Consider the following 20,365-nt stretch of genomic DNA (forward strand, 5'->3'; position numbering starts at 1 on the left):
AAATCATATATGCAAGAGCAATGTACTAACTGTTATAGGCTAATAAAAATACGGAGGTCGAAAAGTGATAACTTCATTGTTATTATTATTAAGAAAATTATTTTCGTAAATAAATGAGTATATACAATACGAGTACTTCACCTTGTACAGAGTGTTTACTGGTTTCATCAATCCAATATGCACTGAAATAATTATTATGTTACTTAAATCTGTTTATTCTACGGTTCCTAATTAAATTAGCTACATTCTGCAGCGTAGTCACTGCTTACAAGTTTGTGATGCCTTCAAATTTCTACATGCTAAGATAATTACAATGATCCAGCGTCATGAAATGCTGTGCTGATTTTATTCGTTTGATTCTAAGTTTAGAATTACTTTCGCAGTAAAAACATAAAGTTAGGTCTAACACTATTTCAAAGGGCATTTTAAATACTAAATATTTTATATGCACATAACGTATTTAGGAATATCAACTTTATTATTCTGTATATTTTTCTTCACGAGAAATTTTAGCCCGGCATGGCCAGGTGGTTAACACGCTCAATTCGTAATCCAAGGGTCGCGGGTTCGAATCCCCGTTACAACAAATATGCTCGCTCTTTCAGCCGTGGACGCGTTATAATGTGACGGTCAATCCCATTATTCGTTGGTAAAAGAGTAGTCCAAGAGCTGGCGGTTGGCGGTGATGACTAGCTGCATTCCCTCTAGCCTTACACTGCTAAATTAGGGACGATTAGCAAAGATAGCTCTTGTATAGCTTTACGCATGAAATATAAACAACATCAAGCAGAATTATGTTTCAAGTTTTATATTACTGATGTGCTTTCTTTATCATTTAAGCCTCCCGCTAGTACATCGGTAGGTCTACGGATTTACAGCGCTAAAATCAGGGGTTCGATTCCTCTCGGTGGGCTCAACAGATAACCCGATGTGGCTTTGGTATAAGAAAACACACACACACACATATATATATATAATTTCTCATTAACTACTAACACAGACTTTGATGTGTTTCATGGCCCGGCATGGCCAGGTGGGTTAAGGCGTTCGACTCGTAATCCGAGGATCGCGAGTTCGAATCCCTTTCGCACCAAACATGCTCGCCTTTTTAGCCGTGGGGGCGTTATAATGTGACAGCCAAACCAACTATTCGTTGGTAAAAGAGTAGCCCAAGAGCTGGCGGTGGGCGGTGACGACTAGCTGCCTTCCCTCTAGTCTTATCCTGCTAAATTAGGGACGGCTAGCGCAGGTAACCCCGAATAGCTTTGCACGTAATTCAAAAAACAAACAAACTTTATCATTCTTGCCGAACCAAATACCCTACACAGTCATTCAAGCCTGTCCTTTAGAAGTCATACCTGTGTTCACATTATCAAGAGTTGTAATGCAAATTGCTCTAACAAATTTTACTTTTCTAAATCTCATATTTAGGCGTTTAATGAATAATGTAATGTAAATAGAAATTGATAACCATAAAGAGAAAAACTGACCATAAACAATATTAAACAACCCAGTTTGCAACATGAAAAACTGATTTTTAAATGAATTAAGCTTGCCTTTAGATTATCATAAACCTTTGACGGATCTGTAAGGAAACGAACTAAACTGATATGTGGTTATAATGAAGTCCTTAAATTCATTTTTGCCCGACAGTGGCAATGTGGTACATCTGGGGACTAGAAACCTCGATAGCTTTTTGCCTAATTCTAAACAGCAACAAAATATATTTTATTACGGAATAAAATAATAACCTGTTTTATATTTTGTAAATAAACCTGCAATGATAATAGTGCTTGCGTTCTCTAGAAAAAAATGATGTGTATATGTATAATGAAATAAAAAGCTTCTATACCCTAACTTACAATAAAATCAGTACAATAAAACAATAATGAACTTAATATAAAGTAAGTACTAAGAAGCTTTTTGCAGTTGCTAGTTTAAAGTCATAACAGATAATGTCTGTTGTAATAGCTACTGAATACATTAGAGACATACCATCTATTAGACACCATCCAAAAGTTGTTAAACTAGCCAATAATCGTGAAAAATAAATTAAGGGTATGGACTTGAGTCTCTACATCCCCTAAGTTCTGCATGGCCAGGTGGGTTAAGACGTTCGATTCGTAATCCGACGGTCGCGGGTTCGACTCTCCGTCGCACCAAACATGCTTGTTATTTCAGCCCTGGTGGCCTTATAAAGTTACGGGCAATCCCACTATTCGTTGGCAAAGAGTAGTCCAAGAGTTGGCGGTGAGTGGTGATGAGTAGCTGCCCTCCCTTTGGTCTTAAACTGCAAAATTAAGGACGGCTAGCGCAGATAGCCTTCGTGTAGCTTTGTACGAAATTCATAAACAAACAAACTCTTAAATATTTATTCAAGTGTTTCACAGAAAAGCCGAGACAAGACAACTAGTTGTAGTTAATCTTTCTATCACGGCAATCCAATCTTGTAACAAAAACAAAGATATTTTCCTTATCGTAATACATTTATTTATTTATTATTTATTAGTATTTCTTATCAAACAGTATTTTTTTATAATTTTCTTCAGTATTCTGAGGGGATTCGTGTTTATGTAAAAAAGATTATTCCAAGAGTTATGTAAATAAGAAGGAACAACTGGTTTAATAACAGCGAGACGAAACCGGTTACAAAAAAAACAACATTTAAATTATTATTAAAACAAGCCCTAGGAAATAAAGAAACGCTATATAAATAAAAAACACAACCCAGTTCACAAATTATTGTGTGGGATATAAAAAGTCATCTTAAATTTCTTAGAGAAGAAAACATATAAATATAACATGGAGCCACAGAACAAACATCACGTAATATGCCCTGGTTCTCGAGGTATCAGCGGAAGTAAGCCTACATTGGGTTGAGGAGGGAAGGGGTCTTGTCTACCGGTTTAACATGTTTAAAAAAAAAGGAGTAAGAGTGGGTGCTCAAGCTCCCAACGCCTTGTTTTCTTGGAATAGTGATAAATTCGTTAATAAATCAATTGGCGGTTGATGGTCATGACTAGCTAGCTGCCTTTTCCAAAGTCTTATATTACTAAACTAGAAAAGGCTAGCAGGGAACTCAAAAACAAAGTACCAACCAATAAATATAGATAATATTTACATAGATTTCAATATAATGACAGAAATGAAATTATAATATATACATTAAAATAATTTTTTAAAAATGCTAGAGTTGTTTTTTGAACATTTACATCTGGTATAAGTGGACAAATTCAGTTCTATCACCTTTCCTTGCTACTGTGTGGATCTCTTTAGAACGTTCCCCGCTAGTACAGCGGTAACTCTAAGGACTTACAACGCTAAAATCAGGGGTTCGATTCCCCTCGGTGGACTCAGCAGGTAGCCCAATGTGTCTTTGCTATATGATAAAACACACACACACTCTTTAGAACATTTAAGAGTTATTATTGAGGAGATCCAGATAATAACATGAAATTGTTGAGGATGCAAGCTACAATGAATTTAGTATAATTGTACTTGATGTTTATGTCCAAACATTATGTTGTGAGCGGGGATGTGAACTACAAAGATAGCTTTGTTGTATTCTCTTTCCATTTTTGTATGTTACTCTAATTATTGTTTTAATTTAAAAAACAAAACATTTTGTTTCATCCAATAGGAAGTGAAAAGGTGGTAAAGATGTAAGAAGTCATGGACTTGAGCAGCTACATCTGCCCTTTCTTTTTTAGATTATATAGAAAGGCCTAGTTGTTCCAAAAACGAGTTATTGTACAATTTAGTTGACGTTAACATGTTCATCAGTAGAAACAAATGAAGCGATTGTTACTGATAAAGCAGAGTCCATGACCCCAGTGGCACAAAGGTATGTCTGCAGATTTACAATGTTAGAAACCAGGTTTTGATACATATGGTAAACAGGGCACAGATAGCCCATTATGTAGCTTTTACGCTCAGCTACAAAGAAGCAAAGTAGAAGGCTATGAACCTAAGAAATGGGTTATTGTAAACGAAAGAGGCTATCAACCGGAACTTACTATATACTTATAAGTACGTAAAATATACAGAGTAAAGAACTAAACCGTTTAACTTCAGTGAGTTAACTTCGGACGTTAGTGTTTGTACGAGACCGTTATACATCTTTGTCGGAGAAGAGTCAGCTTGTATACGGCGTGAGACCAGTCACGAATAGAGAGCCAGCTAACTAGCCAGTAAATGAAGTGCAACAATATCAACTCCGAATTAATTCACTTATAGTGAACCGTCGGTAAAATATTCGGTTCAGACCAGATAGAAAATTCAGTATTGTTTGTAAGACTTTTGTATATAAATTATTATTTGTAGTAAATGCTAGTATAAAATTGTATTTTTGTTTGTATATTAAAATTTATTTGTGTTAATAAGAAAAAATTGTGTGTATCAGTTTTTTAGCAAATATCATAAATACTTAACTTCTAAATTCAAATTGCCTGTGTAATAAAATATATTTGTGTTAAGAACGAAACATCCGGCTATTTGAAATCGTAATACGTAACATGCTATTTAAAAACTTATCTAACCTATTTACCGACTGAGTGAGTATGATAAAGTGAAAAGCAGTTTCCGGTGGTATCGTGCCTTAGAAACGAAATAGTTCTGTAAATATCAATAAAGGTTATGGCGTTAGAGACAAAGCTAACACGCTTTAAGTCATCAGAAATGACGTGTTAAAGATAAACAATTCTGCCAGTAGGAAGCAAAAAGGAAATAAAAGGGAATTTATAAAAGTTATCGTTAAAAGTTAATTTCTGAAAAAAACATAACTTTTAAAATAATAGATTTCATAGTCGATTGACAGTATACCTCTGTTGCTATCAGTATTATGTCAGTTAAAGGCGTGTTCTCAGAACGAGATGCTTTATTTTTAGCTTTGTTTTATAATTTCCATGTAAATGTTTAAAACGAAGTAAAATAATTTTGATTTTCATTTAAATCATCATTCGTAAAATGATGCAAGTTCCATAATGTGTATTATTAAGGCAAAATGCACCATTCTGATGTATTATTAAGGCAGAATGAACCATTGTGATGTATTATTAAGGCAAAATGAACCATTCTGATGTATTGATTTTCTTGTGTTGAGTGTACGTATAGCGTTAGCTTTATCAAATTTTTAGAAACTTAAAAGTCTGGTACGTTGCTTATTACTTGTTCTCAAGTATCGTTACTATACGCGTGTGGGAACAAACATGTTTAAATTTCAAAGATCTATTTATTATTATTTTAAACTCTATACTGTTGTTTCCTCATGTTTTTACAATTCATAAAACTTTCTCAAAATTTTTAAATTCTTTTGTTTTGGAAGCTGTGATTTTCATAAAAGGAAACTATGTGTGTGTGTGTTTTCTTATAACAAGGCCGCACCAAGCTATCTGTTAAGTCCACTGAGGGGAATCGAACCCCTGATTTTAACTTTGTAAGTCCCTAGACTTACACGCTGTGCCAGCGGGGGCTAAGATTAGAGAGAAGGCAACTATTCATCACCACCCACCGCCAACTTTTGGGCTACTCTTTTATCAACGAATAGTGGGATTGACCGAAACATTATAACACCTCACAGCTGAAAGGACGAGCATGTTTGGTGTGGCGGGATTCGAATCCGCGACCTTCATATTACGAGACGAGAAAGCTCTAACCACTTAGTGGTGCTGGGCATTTCCGAACAGTGATCCTTCTAAATATGTCTGAAGGTACTTTCGTATTAATACCGTAAGTAAACAACTTACAACTTAAGCTTAGAGGATGATCTATAGTTCTAAAGGATATAATCACCGCCTTGTCATCAAATGAAAGAAAACAGCCGTATTGTAGTCGAATACACATAATTCACCTTGTTTTATGGCATCTATCCTTCAGTCATTCAGAGCTTAAGCCCACTTGATTCAGTCATTCAGAGCTCAAGAAAACTTAAGCCCACTTGATCTTCAGCTACTTTAGTATTAAAACCGTTCAATATGAACAAACATGAGAGTTTTATTACCCAGTTGATTAATTTCTTTTAAAGATACGCGATTTATTATACTTGCTTCGGGCTGACCTCATTTTCTTGAAGAAAAAAAAATCGTTTTTTATTGCATAAGATTAAAATGAAATGTTCAACTAAAGCATATTAATTGAAGACTTATTACTCCCGATTGTTAAATGAGATTTTCATGATGACGAGAAAGTCACTTGAAGCTTTTAACTGTCTTTGTCAACCTGTAGATGATGTAAGAGGGTCGAATCGCTGTTCCGTACTTTATTTTAATTAAAGTTTTTAATACCTATACCAGCCGTCTATATAATACATAAATACGATTTTTTGTACCTCTATTTATTTTAATACACACGCAAAGCTTTAAAATATCGTTATTCTCTTCTATGAAATTAAACAACCCCCTCCTTAATGGCTCAGAGGTAAATCTGAAGGCTTATAATAGTAAATTTCGGATTTCGAGACCCGTGCTGTGCACAACACAATGTGCCCATTAAGTTGTTGTTTTGAATTAAGCACAAAACTGCATTTAGAGCTAGCTGTGCTACGCCCACTAGGGGTAGAGAAACCTGGAATTTAACGTTGTAAGTCCGCAGACATACCGCTGTGCCACGAAGGGAGCATCATTTATGCAGCTTTGTGCGTAATAACCGAGAAAAACAATCATTTTGAAATTTAAATAAAATAATTGCTTTTCAAGACATTGTGTTGACTCTTATTTGGCAGATGTTCCACATTTGCTTTTATTTGAAAATATATCAATTTGATTTCAGTCTCTAAATAAAGTAAGATATTAAATAGTGTAAAAAGTCCAGCAAACGGAATTGGACACTTTTTTGCCGTTTCCAAAACCACGTTATAAAATAAATATTTGATGAAATATTAAATGACAAAAACACGTGTTTTTTTATGTGTACAGAAACATGGAATTACAAATTCTACAACTCACTGTAACTAATTATTATAAGGCTGTAAAAAGACAGCTTAAGGAAGGGCTATCATAAAAACCGTTAGAAACCATCATTATAATGCTGTGACCAATCATGGCCAAAGATCAAGGCATTCGACTCGTAATCTGAGAGTCTAGAGTTCGAATGCCTGTCACACCAGACGTGCTCGCCCTATCAGCCATTATAATTTTTGCGGTCAATCCCCCTATTCGTTGGTAAAAATGTATCCCAAGAGTTGGCGGTGGGTGGTGATGAATAACTGCCTTCCCTCTAGTCTTACATTAAAAAATTAGGGACGGCTAACGCAAATAGCCCTCGTGTAGCTTTGTGCAAAATTCAAAACAAACCAAACGATTAGAATACAAAATTGAAACTACTACAACCATTCTTACATAATACAGACTCCTAAAAACTTTACTGAAATATCTATGTCTTCAGATTCCGCTGTAAAACAATACCAACGTGCATACTGAATACGAAGAAAAATAACCATAAAAAACCTATTTCCCAATAACACAGACCAAAGCTTGTAAAATCTAACAAGATAAAAGGATTAAGACAGGACTGTATTCCAATGTGACCCAACATTCATAGGTGCATAAATGAAAAGGAGGAATCGCACGTAAATACGATCACAGTTACGAATTCTTAGAAGAGGCAAATCACAAGTGGATACATATACAGTCTATGTGGGATAAACTCAGAGATTATAACTAAACGCATGAGGATTGGCGACAGTCAATAAAAAAACTATAATTTTTAAAACAAACCTTGATTTATGTGCACTAAAATCATTGCAGGCGATCAGCAAGTATTTCAAATATAACTTATTACTTTTAAACAAGTTAATAAAAGGATATTAGTTTTACTTGTATTTGAAAACTTAGATTATTCTACTGGACTTTTAGTTTCGAATAATTTTGTCATCAACATTTATAGTCCATTAATGTGAAGCAAGTTCTATGAATAAACAGAAAATTGAACACATCTCTGCAAACTGCATAATATTTTATAGTAGCAATTGTGTTATCCAATTTGGTTATTTGAAAACAAAACGTTTTCGCTGTGTAAGTTTCCGGAAATCATTTCTAATAACAATCTTCTATTTGGGAATTGGCGAAAAATTACAATAATACTGTCTGCAGTCTATAATGGCCTGGCATGGCCAGGTGGGTTAAGGCGTTCGACTCGTAATCTGAGGGTCGCGGGTTCAAATCCCCGTCGCGCCCTTTCAGTCGTGGGGGCGTTATAATGTTACGGTCAATCCCATTATTCGTTGGTAAAAGAGTAGCCCATGAATTGGCGGTGAATGGTGTTGACTAGCTGCCTTCCCTCTAGTCTTACACTGCTAAATTAGGGACGGCTAGCACAGATAGCCCTCGTGTAGCTTTGTGCGAAATTCAAAACAAACAAGCAGTGTATAAGTCCATCACTGCGAAATCACGCAGTTGAAAGAATCATGGGTTTAATGCTACAGTCTGACATACAAGTAACCAGTTTTGTTAACGTAATATCCTGGTATCCTTTATATGTATATATCAAACTTGGCATGACAAGTTGTATCGGACGAGAGATGTCATATAAATACAGCGTAATATAGATGTCACAAAAATTGAAAAAAAGAAGTAAAATTCATGGTCCCAAAGAGCTCACGTTCATGTCGATGTTGTACTGAAGCCCCTCAATGGCATGGCGGTATACCTGCAAATATACAACGTTTGAAACAGGGTTTTGATACTCATGGTAGGCAGACCACAGATAGTCTCTTGACTAACTTTGTGCATAAACAAACAAACAGCATGAAAATGTGTTCGCGTACGTTCTCAATACATACATAATACTAATCCTTGAAACAATGATATGTAGCTAAGATATGCTTAAACTCTTTATGTAGAGGAGCGAACAACGTTTCGACCATCTTCGGTCATGTGAACCTGACGATGACCGAAGAAGGTCGAAACGTTGTTCGCTCCTCTACATAAAAATGTTCTCAAACCAAACCAGCCGTTTTTACATATATATGTTTCTCTACAAGTATATTTTTTCGTTATCACTGATATGCCAAAACTCATTTTGGAGCCATAGAAGTACGGTTGAAAACAAAAAAGGAAACATAATTTATGTGAAAGAGCATACTAAGATAGAAACAGCTACTGTTTATTGCAATGACAAAGTCAAGTTGTAGAAGGTGCTCCTATTGCGACGCTAAAATCTGGTTTTGATACCCGCAGTGGACAAAAAAGTAGATAGCATATTGTGTAGGTTTGCGCTTAACAACGAAGAATCAGGCCCTAAAGACAAATCCGATTAAAAATGAATCGTTTTTGTTCTTGTTCACAAAGAATCGAAAGGAAATGTTATGTTTTACCCAACGTGAGTTCTGCTTAATATCTTCATCTGATGTTGTAGTTTATTGAGATGTGTAGTCATCTATAACAGTCAGTTACACGTTCAGTACTAGGCCCAACAGGAAGCGGTAAAATACAGTTTGTTATCGAAGGTTTGACATATTAATGTGATGTTATCTGTCATTTTTTTTAATGTACCGTATGGATTTCTAACCCTTCGTAAACATAACATCGCTGAGTCTCAACATTATATTTCTGTAAAGGTTTTGTTGAGCACTTACTGTCTGATAAGTTAAATCTTTCTATTATTGACGACATGATAAGTAACAGTGAACAAGAAAATCGTGTGTCTCAGCTGTTTTCCATCGTTATGACCCACTTGAATTTATCAGTGTTTTATATTGCACATAACGAGTTTCATCTGAGGTAGATAAATACAAAACATGTGTTTAAATTCTAAATATATTATTCGGTTTCAAAAGTCACAAATTCATTTATTACTGATACAGATGTTCCAGTCTCGTATCAAATATTTTGATGAACGTGGTTACAATCGTGCTAGAACTCGAAATATTTTATCTGTAACAAGAGCTTTATGTGGTCAAAGATCCTCCATTGAAATGCTTAACCAGTGGAAAAAAAAATGGAATTTTGTCTAAGTAATTTTTTTTCCAATGATTATCTTTAAATACAGATCACCGCCAGTGTGAATGGGTAACTCCAAACCTCCATCATATATCCCCTGGGAAATTGGAAACATTGACTGTCCCTATCCATAGAGTGAGTAGAGCATACTGAGAGAGAGCTTTACGGTAGTCTACACGAAAGGTAGAGCTCATTCTGGGAAGAGAAATGACTGGATTACTTCACGATAATCAATTTACAGCATTAACTTCAGCCTAACAATCGTGGTGGGAAACGTGTAGGTGTGTTATTTAAGTAGATACAGAGCAGTGTGTAAATATATAAACCATATCGTTCTCTACATGACATGAGATGATTTTTATCAAAGCAAACAATATTTATTTAGTCATTATGACTTTAAGTATTCTTAAAGGTTATGTATCCATTACAAATGTATAAAAACAAAGCCTATGACAATAGAAGTCGTTATAGAAAGGGTTAGCTGCTAAGTATATATTAATTGATAAAAACAAAACTAATTCGCTCAGAAAGGATCATTTCTACGTTTACTGATAGCTTCCATTTCTCTTTTTAACTGAGTATCTTAGCGGAAAATGCACCAATAAAAACTCCGTATGGAACTTGCAAAACGCATGGTTGATCTTTTTTTTTAAAAAAAAAATGCAACAGTCTGTTTATGAATCAAAATAGTGTGAAAAGCTGGGTTATACAGTCTCTACGATAAAATATTATAAATTACCTTAAGATATAAGATTGACCACAAAGTAATATTCAATTACGGCAACATTATGAAATGTTTCCGGATCAAAGAATGAAGTTCAATAAAGTTCGAGTTTAACCATCTTCACTGACTTTAGTGATTGTAATGAATGTGCCTCGAATCATTAAAACGGTTTGGTTTGTTTGAAGTTTAGCACAAAGCTACACAATAAGTTATATATATTCTGGTTATCACGGATATCAAAACCCAGTTTCTAGTGTTGTAAGTCCGCATAAATACCACTGTGCCATGTGTGGGATTATTAAATAGGAGGAAGGCTTCTAGTTGGAAAAGATCCGGACCAACTTTGATCCGTTAGTAAATTATTGTGTATAAAACAAATGATTATTGACAAAAAATATTGTTCAAAGTAATATACTCTTCAAAAAAAGAAACGCAAAAGGGATATTTTTGTTATTTTAAAGAGAAATATATGTATTAACGTATTAGCTCAGAGTATGTAATGTTACACGTGTTAAGCACTGATTGTCAGACCAAAATGACAATAAAAGTTGTGCACTTTGAAAACGGAGGAAAACATCGGATTTTTCGCCAAAACGCATTCGTGTCCAATAAATTTGTTTGGAAGATCTGCATGTTCTGCACATGCAACATGTGCAAAATCCCTATAAAAGTGACGGGTTCTCGGTTTCCATAGCTCAGTGTTAAGCCACCGACACGCAATACAGTTACGCCAAGACTTGACAGAAGCACAACGCAACAACGCCATTGGTCTCTTGGAAAAAGGCGAATCTCGATCAGATGTTGCCAGAGCTGTGAATGTTCACCCAAGCACCATCACAAGGCTATGGAATCGTCACCAACAACATGGATCAACTCGTGACCGTCCACGATCTGGCAGACCTCGTGTGACCACGCCCGCACAAGATCGCTACATCCGGTTACGTCATCTTCGATATAAGACCACCACTGCGACGTATACTGCCTCAACCATACCAAGGCTGCGTAGAATTTCCGATCAGACCGTACCGTACGCAACCGTCTACGAGATTCTTAGGCCCCATGTGCAACCCATCATGGTGAACGTCAACGACGTTTTTCAAGATGACAACGCCCGTCCTCACACAGCCCGACTCACCACTGTCTTCTTGAGACACCACAACATCAACGTTCTTCCCTGGCCCTCCAGATCACCGGATTTAAACCCCATCGAACATCTTTGGGACGAATTGGACCGACGTCTGCGACGGCGACAACCTCAACCGCAGACTCTACCTCAGCTTGCTGCAGCTTTGTAGGCTGAGTGGACAGCCATTCCACAGGATGTGATTCGTTATCTCATCGCTTCTATGGGCAGGAGATGCCAAACAGTTATTGATGCTCACGGGGGGCCTACTCGTTATTGACGTTGAGTGACGTTAAACTTCAACTAGTGAGCGTGGACTTCGCTTTTGCAGACTTTGGATGTTCAGCAGTGAATGTGCAAAGTTTTACACATGTCACACAGAACTACCCGCAATAAACTTGTTAACAATTTGTCTCAAATTTTGCCTTTTGCGTTTCTTTTTTTGAAGAGTATATGTTAGCTCTTTAAAGCAACAAGTTAGATTCAATGTGTATGATATACGGCTTGTAGTCGGTTAAAAGACTGAGTATTGAACCTAGACGAACTTCTTTCAATAAGTTATCGCAAAAAACACGTTGTTTGTTCCTTTGTGTCGGGCCCGGCATGGCCTAGTGTGTTAAGGCGTTCGCCTCGTAATTAGAGGGTCGCGGGTTCGAATCCCGGTCGTACGAAACGTTCTCGCCCTTTCAGCCGTGGGAGCGTTATAACGTGACGGTTAATCCCACTATTTGTTTGCAAAAGAGTAGCCCAAGAGTCGGCGGTGGATGGTGATGAATAGCTGCCTTCCCTCTATCCTTACACTACTAAATTAGGGACGGCTAGCGCAGATAGCCCTCTAGTAGCTTTGCGCGAAATTCAAAAACAATCCTTTGTGTTACTTGTCTTAACATGTTCTATTTTCTTTGGATTAAATATTGTGAGAAGAGCCCTTATGAATATTGGTCATTGTGGTGGTCATAGAAACAACAATTAAATTTTATCAAAAGTCAAAGTAAAATAATAAAATGCTCACGTCACTCTTCTGAGGCATACTCGAAAAACGCTGAGTTTTGTGTGTTATAATCCTGTAACTCTGCAAAGCAGCAAAACGTCAGATAAATCTTTCCAACTAAAACAAACGAAAGACTGGTTAAGACGACATTTATACGCTTTATAAAGCCACACGGTATGAAATTCCTGAGACAGGGTGATTGTGATAGCATTAGATGACAGTAGCAAGCTTATCTGGTTGACGGCTAAAACCCACTTAAAAATAATGACCAAAGTACGTGTCTTTTTCCCTCTGTACGTATAACTTATTTAGTTACGTTTGCATTGTTCCGCTCAAAGATAATAAGACATGACCATTTTTGTGCAAACTTGCGAATGCATTTTAAATCAAAGCAGAAACAATGTAAGCTTTAGACTATTTCAATTTACTGTTAAATACCTGAACAACGTAACATTACACCGACAAACAATGCTTTAATACTTTAAATCGTTACTAGTTGTAATTAAATAATTAAGACAAAAGCGAAAGAAAAGTGAACGTGTGAAAATTACGTTATTTAATACAATGGTTTCACCTGTACTTGACGATGTTTATACGGGAGTAACCATGGTAGTAAGAAATTAATAAACTATGAAAAGTGCAGTTGTCTTTGTTTCCTGAGCTCTGAAAACAGACATTCAGTGTGTTACAACTTATATTGAAATAAGACATTCGCCGAATTACAATTCATACTGAAACAAGACGTTCAGTGTGTTAAAACTCATACAGAAACAAAACATTTGCTGTCTTACGATATATTATGAAACTATTGAACCGTACGTTTGAAACTAAAGTGTGTTCTTAATTTACTCAAAACAGCTCGTTTTGTAAGTTAACTGTGTCACCGAGAATGGTCGCGCCCCATAACCTTACTTACCCTCATAGTACTCAAAGCTTAACCAATCAATAACAAAATCAGTGATTAAACTAAAATATTAACGATTTTTCATAAACTAACCATAGAAATAAAGTTTAATAAGAGTGAATAAGTGTGTATTAATGAAATTATGCGAGGTCTCAATAGATGTCTCTAGTGTTGACAGACAACTTGAACAAAATTCACCTGCGTATAAAAAAAACATTTTCTTGAAAAGTTTTAAGTTGAACATTCTATCAATACGAATCGAGGTAATGATGAAGAAGGTGTGTATGTGAAAATGTAGAAAGACTAAAACTCTGGTATCAACAAACGATTATTTGTGAAATAGAAACAACCAATCAGTTTTGAAGTCAACACGTAACAGTTGTACTTGATACATCAAAAATAATGATTAAACATTCATCTGTGAAATAGAAACAACCAAACAGTTTTGAAGTCAACACGTACCAGTTGTACTTAATACATCAAAAATAATGATTAAACATTTATCTGTGAAATAGAAACAACCAAAGAGTGTTGAAGTTAACACGTACCAGTTGTACTTAATACATCAAAAATAATGATTAAACATTTATCTGTGAAATAGAAACAACCAAACAGTTTTGAAGTTAACACGTACCAGTTGTACTTAATACATCAAAAATAATGAATTAAAACAATTATCTGTGAAATAGAAACAACCAAACAGTTTTGAAGTCAACACGTACCAGTTGTACTTAATACATCAAAAATAATGATTAAACATTTATCTGTGAAATAGAAACAACCAAACAGTTTTGAAGTCAACACATACCAGTTGTACTTAATACATCAAAAATAATGAATTAAAACATTTATCTGTGAAATAGAAACAACCAAAAGTTTTGAAGTCAACACGTACCAGTTGTACTTAATACATCAAAAATAATCATTTTCTTAATAACACACTGACAAACTTATTAATACATATTTTCTAAAAGATGTTGAATTTTGATATAGCTCCAGTAACAATTGTAGAATGTATGAATTTTGATATAGCTCCAGTAACAATTGTAGAATGTATGAATTTTGATTTTGCTCCAGTAACAATTGTAGAATGTATCCTTTGTTGCGAAATGGGTATTCTGCATGTCAGTCAATTTCCAACAAGATCGAACTGATCAACCAGAATCCTCCATTTTAAATTAGAGAAAATTTTCTTAAGCCGATTACAACAGCAATAACACAGACCAACAAATTTAAACTTCGTAAAAAATCTTTTGGTTTTAATGACGGATTTTCCGTAATTCGGCGACGCACATTTCGAAAATAGTATTCATTTACTTCTGTCATGTAAGGATTAATTTATAGGAACCAGCAGAAAGAAACTTTTACTTAGTTCAATTTATGATTTCTCTTACAATAATGAATATTTTTCTTATTGTATTTATCATGTTCTGGTTTTAAAACGATCAATAAAACTCACGTCGCGATTGGTCTAGAGAAATCTATAGCCAGTGGTTATCAAAACTTTACGCATAACAAACATGTGACCAGATTTGAATAAAAATGATTCATTTATTAAAAATACTTATTATGTTTTGTGAAATATCTGTACATGATCGAAAATAATGGATATCATTTTCGGATTCAGTGTACATGAATTATCGTAAAACATATAAAAACTTTTAGACAAATGGAATCACTTCAGGCCATTGTAGTTAATTTTAATTAGTCATTAGAAATTTAAATGTGCAGGTGAGAGATAGTTCCACCATGCCATTTGCTCTGGTGGTTTATTTCTCATTAAGATTCTGTAATAATCTTCATGTTGCTAAATTTCCATTAGACCCATATAGTATTAACATGAACTGTGGATTTAATTAACTTTATATGTATAGTGACGTCGTAAACTTGCTGTAGTTAGTGTTCCGTTGTTACGAATTATTTAAGTTCAAGCTAGAGATGAGAACACAACATTCAATAGACTTAAGATACAGCGTTACGTACAAGGTTTCGGGTTGTTGAAATCAATAGGAAAGATAACATGTGCTGATATATCCTTGAACAAAGACTCGTGATCGTAACAAGTTATATTCGTTGTCAAACTTAATTGTAAAATCATGAAAGGTCCATATTATATTATTTTGCAGGTTTGTGACAGTTTGGTCATATATTTAGTGTTGTTTTGAGCATCTAGTTTCTCTGAGATAAACTATTAGTTAAATATAGATTTAAATAAAAACAACTGTTGGAAATCAGGCATTTCGCTTTATTATTAAAAGATATTCTGATATCATTCAATTAAAAAAATAAGAGTAGCAGAAGTACAATGGTCTATGCAATGGACTCTACAATGATCTATACAATGGACTGTACAATGGTCTATACAATGGACTGTACAATGGTCTATACAATGGACTGTATAATGGTCTATGCAATGAACAATACAAATCATTGCTAGAGATGAGACCAGTATTTAAACTGATCGAAACTGGTCAATATAACGAACTGTCCAACACTTATGATCGCCCAAAGCAAGCAACAGAAACCGTTTTCATTGTTCCCCAAATACACTTAACTGGTAATCATAACACTTACGAAAAGCCTTCTCACTGCAGAATATCAGCAATATATCTTTCATTTTCTCTCTCTGTTTCTTCCTCCAACGCAGGATATGATCAAATATAGATGTTAGACAAAATAACGTAAGATAAGCTAGCAGCTTGGGACTTCAAGTACGGTATATGGCTGCTAACACAAATTCACGTTTATGTGAAAGCAAAAACTGTTTAATCAGATGGAAAATAAATTGAAAAAGAAGAATACACAGCGCCTCCTGTCAAATTATTTCTCAGTCCTATTTTAACTCAAGCATATATTCGCCAAAATGAAACCAAAATAAAAAAAAACCAACAAACTAATCACTTCGTCTCACAGCTGTATGCTTATAAACTGTACGTCAAGAAAACTTTCTCAATTATTATAAAGTTGAAGCAAAGAGATTACTTAGCTGTGAAAGAAGGATTAACTTGAAGTTTTGACAATGTAAACTTGTATATACAGAAGCAAGAACGAACGACTGAAGCATTATTTTATATATATCTGGAGTATGTGGGTCTTGCTATGGTTATATAATTCATTCAAAACTATTTCTCATTACAAGTTTCTACTTAACGGTGTGAGCTTAAGGCTCCGGCTGTTATGAAATAAATGTAAAATAAAATGATGAAATTAGATCCATAATCGATTTTCAACACGAGCCTTTTTCGCTAAAAGAACAAAATCAGTCCTGGTGTACGGTACAACTAAATATTCTCCAAAACGAATAGAGTGCAAAGTATTTTCGGTGCCTCAGGGGAACATGGATGATTCTATGGACAAAGAGTTTCTGAAACAAGTACAAGCACGTCGTGTGATTGGCTGAGTATATAAAGATGACTTTAATGGATCTTTGATGATATTTCAAACGTTACAGTATCAATTTTGTTGTCACCAATGTGGATGGAAATCCAATCCATTCTATATCATAAAAAAAAATTGATGCAAATATTTATCAACTCTTAAACCCTGTTTATTGAACAGAACAACAAATCTTGAGATCGAATGGTATATATATCAAGTATAGTTATTTAATTTGTTTCGTTTTGAATTCAGCAAAGCTATAGGAGGGCTATTTGCGCTCGCTGTCCCTAATTTAGCAGTGTAAGACGAGAGGAAAGGCAGCTAGTCATCACTACCCACCACCAACTCTTGGGTTACTATTTTACCAACGAATAGTGAAATTGACCGTAACCTTATAACGACCCTCGGATTACGATTCGAACATCTTAACCCACCTGGCCATGCCAGACCCAATTATGATGAAAATTCTGATGGGTTTACATTATCCTTTTCATTTGATACCCAATCTCGCTGTTGTAGACTTGGATTTAACGCCACAAGAAAATATAAAAACAAACATTGATAACAATTAACAAAACCAATAAAACGTACAGAAATTACTATAGAACATGTAATAATTTCAAGACAATAAAACGTACAGAAATTACTATAGAACATGTAATAATTTCAAGACAATAAAACGTACAGAAATTACTATAGAACATGTAATAATTTCAATACAATAAAACGTACAGAAATTACTATAGAACATGTAATAATTTCAAGACAATAAAACGTACAGAAATTACTGTAGAACATGTAATAATTTCAAGACAATAAAACATACAGAAATTACTATAGAACATGTAATAATTTCAAGACAATAAAAACCATCGCACGACCGTGAAGCTAATTTTGATTAGTAGTTAGAAAATGAAATGTGCTTTTGAAAGATAGATCCATCTCTTCACTCAGTTCAAAAAAACATTCTTGATTAAGATAAAGTGCAGTACCAGGGGGATGAGTCCAGCAACATATTTAATAATTTATAAATATTCATAATATTAATCTCATTTTAGATCGAAATAGAGGAAGCGAGGCGAGCATAGCGATGATTTATTTGTTTCCGACTTGTTGATCATAGAAATAAACACATTTGGACATTTATCCGAGGAACCAGCTGGCCATTCGTGAAGTCTTTGTTTTTCTTACACTATGAGAAATAGGAAACAATTCCGATTTGTATGGATGAACTCCACACGATCTATTGATCAGATGATTCACTTTGATGAATTGTCGGTCTTGGACATACGATAGAAGGACTACATCGAGTTCTTCATTCTTTTGATTGTGCGAACTACATTGTTTTCATTGCTTGTATTATCGATGTTTTCATATATCGAATGGTTAAGATGTTAAAGCGATTTAGTTCAAACGAAAATTCGTTGATGATTTTGATTCAACTTGTTTTTACATCAGAGGTCGTTTTCATTGATTTATGCTATCATATAGAACACGCAAATAGATCTGTGTTGTGAAACAGAAACAACAAACATAAAGTGTCACGTCCGATTTTATTCACAATAAGTAAAGGGTGTGTGTTAATAGTTTTATAATTTATCTGCTTCGTTGTATACTATTAGACGCAAAGCTACACATTGTGCAACCTGGATGTCAAAACCCGATTTTTGGGGTTGTGAATCTACACTCTTCCCTCTGAGCGACAAACAGGCAGGAAGGAGGAAGGAGTATCTTCCCTCTAAGCGTCAGGAAGGAGAAAGCAGTAATGCGAAACTAAGTTATTCTTAATTATTCTTAGTTAAACTTAATTCTGCAACAAGATAGTTTTTATATCCCAGAGAGAAGCAAAAAAACAAACAAAGTTCATGAACGAGCTGGTGAGTTAGACTTGCTCGCACTTTGTTCGTTTTTTTGAATTTCGCGCAAAGCTACTTGAGGGCTGCCTGCACTAGCCGTCCCTAATTTAGCAGTGTAAGACTAGAGGGAAGGCAGCTAGTCAGCACCACCCACCGCCAACTCTTGGGCTACTCTTTTACCAACGAATAGTGGGATTGACCGTACAGTATAACGCCCCCACGGCTGAAAGGGCAAGCATGTTTGTTGCGACCAGGATTCGAACCCGCGACCCTCGAATTACGAGTCGAATGCCTTAACCCACCTGTCCATACCGGGCCTTATTCATGAACTACAAGCTTTTTCGAGACACTTCCTTTTAATCTTACATGTGTGGTAAAAATAGCTGGTATTATCGATTTTGTGTGCTTTACATTTGCTTTGGTCTGGCATGGCTAAGTGGTTAATGTGCTCGACTCGCAGGCTGAGGGTCGCGGGTTCGAATTTTCGTCACACCAAATATGCTCGCCCTTTCAGCCGTAGGGTCGTTACAATATTTACGATCAATCCCACTATCCACTGGTAAGAGAATACCCTCAGAGTTGCCCTTGGATGGTGATGGCTTGACCATCTACCCTCCAGTCTTATACTGCTAAATTAGGGACAGCTTGCGCAAATAGCCATCGTTAGCTTTGACGAAATTCAAAACAAACCAAAACTAGATTTGCCTTATTCATCTTTTCTATGATACTCACATACTGTCAAATAGTAGAGTTTTCAAATCTTCACTATTATCAGGAAACTGTATCTTGACCTATTTTGAGATAAGCACGAATATAATAACGAGTCTATACGATTTCACTTTCGTTAAATAACGATAATAGAATCGGATAAAGTTAGAACCACAGAGAAACTTAATAAAAACTTCTTCATCACACCTGAAACTAAAACAACCGTCAAATAAACTATTTTCCTTGTTTACACTGAGCAGAAGGAGTCACATATACTGATTAAACACTTCCTGTTTACCTTGAGATTATGTTACATTTTGTTTAGTGGGATATAGTATATCAGTCATGTAATTCTTCTATTGATGAATGTTTATGTTGAGCTATAAATCACATTACTTATCATACCAAACTAGTTTAAGATAACAGTCGTTTCTCAACATGAGACTGGTCCTGTTTATTTTGAGATTATGTTACATTTTGTTTAGTGGGATATAGTATATCAGTCATGTAATTCTTCTATTGATGAATGTTTATGTTGAGCTATAAATCACATTACTTATCATACCAAACTAGTTCAAGATAACAGTCGTTTCTCAACATGAGACTGGTCTGTTAGATCAGAAATGTTTGATGACTCTCGTGCTTTAGGTTGACTTCTGGACGAGTTATTCAAACATATAAAGTACGATGAAATTATAACGTGTGTGGTAAATAAAGAAATACAACAACATTATCTATGACGAAGC

General features: G+C 35.1%; 1 long non-coding RNA gene across 1 annotated transcript in view; it reads right to left on the reverse strand.

The window, feature by feature from the left end:
• LOC143235123 (uncharacterized) overlaps window positions 1-19,837 on the reverse strand; it is a 43,656-nt gene extending 23,819 nt beyond the window's left edge. Inside the window, exon 1 of the long non-coding RNA XR_013018928.1 lies at window positions 19,644-19,837. This is a non-coding gene — a long non-coding RNA (uncharacterized LOC143235123). The remainder of the gene's footprint in view (window positions 1-19,643) is intronic.
• Window positions 19,838-20,365: the final 528 nt, after the last annotated feature.

The sequence above is a fragment of the Tachypleus tridentatus genome, chromosome 12 (genome assembly GCF_004210375.1).
Source record: "Tachypleus tridentatus isolate NWPU-2018 chromosome 12, ASM421037v1, whole genome shotgun sequence".
In the NCBI taxonomy this organism is placed as follows: domain Eukaryota; kingdom Metazoa; phylum Arthropoda; class Merostomata; order Xiphosura; family Limulidae; genus Tachypleus; species Tachypleus tridentatus.